The following is a 6,495-nucleotide window of genomic DNA, read 5'->3' as shown; positions in this document are numbered from 1 at the left end:
TTAGAGGGGGTCTGGCCAGGGCATGTGCCCCCAACTTTAACACCCCCTCCTTTTCATAAACCTAAAATCTCCACTTCCCCTCTTCAACATTATTTTGGAATAGTAATGCAGGCATAAGATAAAGAATTAGAATCAAACAATACAAAAGGGTCTAGCGCAGAGGTCAGCTGACTGCGGCCAGTAGGCCAAATTGGACCAACCTGTTTTTCTAGGCCCATGAGCAGCTTTTTAAGTTGGAGGAAAAAAGACACCCTAACACGTGAAATGCAAGTTTTAGTATGGATTGTAACCTTGTATTGGCACACAGCCACACTCATCCACTTGCATATTAGCTGGCTGCTTGTTCAATACAGAAGCAGGTTAAGAGACCAAGTGGCCCGCAAAGCCTAAAATATTTACAATCTGGCCCTTTACAGAAAAACTTAACCGACTCCTGGTCTAGAGGGAAGAATAAACTGCTCCCCATTCACGTCCCCCCAAGCCCCCAGTTCCCCTCCTCAGAGGCCATCATTTTAACAAGACTCTTGCAAGTCCCTTATATAGGCACAGAGGCATGTCTGTCCCCCCTTTTCACAAAATAGGTAGAATATTACATACAGAGTTCTGCACTGTGCCTTTTTCCACTCACTGTTTTGGAGATGTGTTATATCAGTGCTTCCTTATTCTGTGTAGCATTCCAACTTCAGGATGGACCTGCCCTTTATAACTCATCTCTTATCGGATGTTGGGTCATTTTCGGTCTTGGGTAATGCAGACTACTATTACGTGCACTGGAGAACTGAAGTCTTGGCCCATAAGGACCCGTGGACCTGAACGGTCAATCCTGAAGGGTGTGTGTTAGGTTTTGACCGTTCAGGCCACATTTGTTGCCTTCCATCAAGGTGATGCCCATTTAAACTCTCGCAACTTTGAAGAGTGCCAGTTTCCTCACACCCTTGCCAACACAGTGTGTGATCGAGTGTTTTGTTCTTTGCCAATCTGATAGGTGGTTTTAATTTGCATTTCTCTTACTGTATTTCATTGAATCTAAGATATCATTGATCGTCAGATGCATCCTGATTTCACGGATGTTTGAATGTAAAATTTGCCTTTTAGAATCACTGAAATACAGTATGTTGAATGAGACTGGGTATCTTATCTCATTTCCTTACCCTGTAGATGTCTTTTTCCTATTTTTCTTGGGAGGCAGGACAGTGGTGGTTAAGGGTTGGGGTTCAAATCCCAGCTCTGCCACTTACAAGCTTGTGACTTTGGGCAAGTTACTTAACCTTTCTGTCTCAGTTTACTGCTCTGTAAGATGGGATGATAATGGTACCTACCTCACTAGGTAGTTGTGAAAATTAAATGAATTAATACAAGCAAAGCACTACATTTCTGGAACATACCAAATGCTCCATAAATGTTTGCTATGACTATCATCTTTCTTCGGGGTTGTTTATCTCTTTTTCTTAATGAGTTGCAAGGGCTCTATACATTTATGAACTGCATCCTTTTTGTTTCCCCCCAACTCCAGATCCCTGGTTTTTATTCCTTTTCCCCTGACCACAAAAGTAACACATGATACAAAAACTGTGATATTACAGAAATAAATTGTATAGGAGGAAGCCCATGGGAACAACCCAGATGCCCAGCAGTAGAGGAGTGAGTGAATGACCTCTTACCCACCTACTCCAATCCCTTTCTGGCCATATATTTTAGCAAATACATAAAACATTAAATAGAGTATCTTTATCCCATACTTCACACACACCCCAGGGGACATAACTCCATGTGTATGCCATGAAATGCCACTAGCAAATGTGTCACATACCCCACCAACTACAGACACCCCCCCCCCCAGGTATTCTACTCTCTGTCTTCTGGGTACCCATGACACCTCCAGTCAACGGTTCATCAGCTTTACCTTCTGTAGTTTGTATTATAAAAGCTATAGCATGACATGCCTGGGTTGCAGGCCAGGGCTCCAGCTGGGGGCATGCAAGAGGCAACCACACATTGATGTTTCTCTCCCTCTCTTTCTCCCTCCCTTTCCCACTCTCTGAAAATAAATAAAATCTTAAAAAAAAAAAAAAGCTATAGCATGAGGTTGGGGTTTTTTCTTAACTATAAATTGGAAATACAAATAAAATTATATAATGTTATCCACAATCTTGCTACTACTCAAAGTGTGGTCTGCAGGTGAGCACTGGCAGCCCCTAGGAGCTTGTTAGAAATGCAGAATCTTGAGATCCTCCACCCCTATGAAACCAGAATCTGCATTTTAAGAAGATTCCTAGTGAATTTTGTGCACATTAGAGTTTGAGAATTATGCAAAAAATAATACTGCACGTTTTTTAAAGTATATTGCATTTTTTATATCTTGAATATAGTTTTTCAAACTATTCACGCCTTTCTAATCCCAAGGGTTCCAAAACTGCCCATATTTTCCCACCTTGTTGAGAACAGTGTTTTGGAATAAATGCTGTGGGACAATCTATATCTAGCTATCTCTTGACTGGAGTACGGTGCCAGCTTAGTAACCATTAGGTATACTTTTGGCTACATACAACAAAAGCTTACCTTTAAGAACAACCTGCCCTGGCTGGGTAGCTCAGTTGGTTAGAGTATCATCCCTATAAGCCAAGGTTGAGGGTTGGATCCCCAGTCAGGGCACATGCAAGAATCAACCGATGAATGCATCAATAAGCAGAACAACAGCCCTGGCTGGTATGGTTCAGTGGATTGAGAGCCAGCCTGTGAACCAAAGGGTCAGTGGTTCGATTCTCAGTCCGGGCACATGCCTGGGTTGCAGGCCAGGTCCCCAGTTGGGGGTATGCGGGAGGCAACCATACGTTGAGGTTTCTCTCCCTTTCTCCTTCCTTTCCCCTCTCTCAATAAATACATAAATAAATAAAAGTGGAACAACAAATCAATGTTTCTCTCTTTAAAATAAATAAATTAAAAACAGCAACTTAAGCAATAAAACACTTATTATCTCATGTCTTAAGAAGCCTATAGATAGGGAGCCCCAGGGTTCATTCAGCAGCTCAAGTACATCTTCCAGGTTCCAGCTCTTGTCATCTTTCTGTGCCGTCATCTTTAGTGTGTCAGCTTTTTGGCCTTAGGATTGTGCCTCGTGGTTTCATTATGATTGTGACAGCTCCAACCATCACAACCTCATTATAGCAGAGATTGTCAACTGGTGTGTTGCAAGAGGCACACTGATATACCACAAGAATCTTTAGCCCTGGCTGGTGAGGCTCGGTGGTTTGAGAGCTGCCCTGAGAACCAAAGGGTCACTGGTTCAATTCCCAGTCAGGGCACACGCCTGGGTTGTGGGCCAGGTCCCCAGTTGGGGGCACATGAGAAGCAACCACACATTGATGTTTCTCTCTCTCTTTCTCCCTCCCTTCCCCTCTCTCTAAAAATAAATAAAATCTTTTTAAAAAGAAAGAATTTTTAAAGTATGCAATACCTGACTATTTAGTCAGGAGCACTAACCTCTATTCCCATCCGATGTGAATGAATCAAAATTACACATATTTTTTGTCAGATCAGCCAAAAAAAATTTTTTGGTGCACTGCAGAATTTTAGTAATAATTTATATGTGCCATGAGAAAAATCGCTGTATCACAGGAAGAAAGGGGACAAAAAAGGCTATTATCAGGGGAGGAAGACTCCAAAAACGCCCCCTCCCCAACTCATTGGCCAGAAAGAACTAGGTCACAGGCACAGGACTGGATCGATCAATGGCAAAAGAAACAGCAGTGCCCAGTTCTGGCTTGGATTCACACCTAGACACTGGACCTTCTTGCCTCCTAAACAAAACTGAGCTACTGTGAGCACGAAAGGACATGGTGACGGGACTGACCATCGGTGGTGTCCAACACACCTCTCCAAACTCCCCACCTCCATTCTTGCTGCTGCCCAATTCAATCTCCTGGAGGCAGCCGGCAGCACTTGGTAAAAATGCAAACCTGCCTACGTTTTACTTCAAACCTCCCAGGCGCCAGCTTCCTGGCTACAGAGGCAGGTGCCCCAGGATTAAGAGAACTGAATTCCAAACCTGATTTCACTCCTTGTTGTGTGACTCTGAAAAAGCCATCTAACCCCTCAGAGCCTCAGTTTCTTCATATGACAAATGGAGATGATACTAGCTACTTTCCAAGGGTCAGTACGGATTAAATAATATAATGGCAGCTAATATTTATATAGCGCTCACTCTGTGCCAAGCCCTTTTTAAATTCTTTAGTCCTATTAACCCTTTTAGTTTTCCCAACGATCCGATGAAACTGGACTCTTATCCGCATCACCTGAAGCTCCCGGCTCAAGGAGCGCTGAGAGCCAGCTCAGGCACGCTAGAGGAATCTTGTACTGGAGACTGGCTGTGACCTCCGGGGAAGGGGCGGAGCCTCTCCGACAGAGCGTGAGCAAGGGGCGACTACAATTCCCAGCAGGCTCTGCAACACCGCGGGACTACAATAACCAGCCCGCCCCGGGCCGGACGTCCTGCTTTAATCTATTCCCTCCTGCGAGGTTCTTTGCATAGGAATACCCTTTATTGTAGATTTTGCTTGCCAGGAATTCTTTACGAGAACCAAGGCATCTATACAAGTAAACAGTTGTGAGCATCGTGGATCAGAGGCTTGTGTTTTAATCCTTACTCTTCCATCTCTTAGCTCAAAGACTCGGTTTCCTCATCTCTAAAATGGGGATATTCCTAGGAGTTGCCACCTTGAGTTGGGAGGATTAAAAAAGCTGGATATTATCTTGGTAAATGTCAGTCCTTCTAGCGTCCCCTCTTCCCAACACGCCAAAGGGTTTTATCAAAGCATTTTTATCACCACAGCCACCCTATGAGGTTGATTTGCTCATCCTACTTTTCAGAAGGGAAAACTAACACCAGAGAGGTTCAAGCCTCTTGCCTGAAGTTGCACAGCAAAGGGAGTGGTGAAGGGCTCGAACCCAGAAAATTACACTTCAGAGCGAGATTCACCTTAGGAGCCTAAATGTTCCCCACTTGCTACCCGACGCTATATAGTGACCCAAAGTCCGGGGCAAATATTTTCTGTCCTCTTCAAGATAAGCTTGAATCATGTGGTACATGGAATAATGTCAAGATAATGGCGTGTGGCCAGTGAGGGAAGGAGATACATGTAGCACTTTGAGAATCGATTATGGCTGAATTTGATGGTCAAATTTAGCCATCCAGGTCAAGTTCACGGGATGATGCTGGCTGTGAGAACTGAACAGTAGGAACAGCACAGTCCAAGGCCCTGCGGGAAAGAACGTATTCCGAGGCCTTGAAAGGGGCCAATATAACTGGAGACAGAGAGCAAGTCTCAGAAGTGCAGGCAGTGCCATGGAGGGGGGGGAAGTGAAGTACCCAGGGTGCAAATTTTAGGGAGGCACTCCCAGGGTTGTGCAATTGTCGAGCTGGGACTTCGGAGTGAAAGCCTCCTTAAATTTGGTGCCATAGACACCTCACTGGCCCCATCCTAGTCCTGGCCCTACGTGCAGGGTTGTGAAATAGGGTGGCCACCCATCCTGGTTTGCGCTGGAAAATCCTAGTTTTTTCTTGTCCCGACAAGATGATACTAGGCCCCCTTTCATTCTGATTGTCTTTGCTGGATGATCATTCTATGGTCACTTAATTTATAGTCTGTATTTTTATCCCGAGGGAGTAGGGAACCACTGAAAATCTTAGCGGAAGGGTTTTTGGACAGACTCTGCTACCATGTAAAGAATGGACCATGGAGACAGGAATAAAAGCTGCTGGGGTCATCCGAGTGGAAGACAAGGCAGCCTACCCTACCCAGGAAAAGTAGATGGAGTCGAGAAATGCTCAGGGGGCATAGCTGTTAGAACAAGGTGAACCGGATGTGCTGGGAAAGGGCTCCCGGCTTTCTTGTTCCTCTGTACTGAAAGTTCTAGTCCTCCCTCCGCCCATGTTTAGCTGTGTGACCTTGAAGCGATCCCTTCACTTCTCACAGCCTGTTTCCACAACCATATTAAGGGCTTCTCAGACCCTTTACAGTCGAGGAGGAGATATGTACTCAGGGCCTGTCATCAAACCGGTTCCTCTGCCTCCTCATCGTTCAGACCTCCTTCTCATCCTTCAGGTCTCCCTTGAAATGTGACCACCCCAGGAATCTCTGACCTCACCCTGCTGCTCCTTGCCTGGTTTACTTTCTATCCTAAGTATGTTTTTTTTTTTTTTTTCCTACTCATTTGTTTACATGCTCTGCCTCCAACTGGAATTCAAGCCCGTTAAGAGCGGACATCAGTTTCTTCAGGGATATGTATCCATCCCCAGCACCTAGCACAGTGCCTGGCACATACTAGATGCTTATTTAATTATTTTGGATGAACAAATGGATTGGTGAGTGAATGAATGAATGTTTTCCCTGCCCCCTTAATGCCCTCCAATCATTTATCTGCCCCGCTGTAACAAGCCTCCTCTGGCCCGGAAGCATCAACTCAGGAAGCAAGAATATCTGGCCTGGGTTCAAATTC

This window comes from Furipterus horrens, unplaced genomic scaffold (assembly GCF_987537825.1).
Source record: "Furipterus horrens unplaced genomic scaffold, mFurHor1.1.pri manual_scaffold_8, whole genome shotgun sequence".
Lineage (NCBI taxonomy): Eukaryota > Metazoa > Chordata > Mammalia > Chiroptera > Furipteridae > Furipterus > Furipterus horrens.
Note: the sequence above shows the minus strand (reverse complement) of the source record.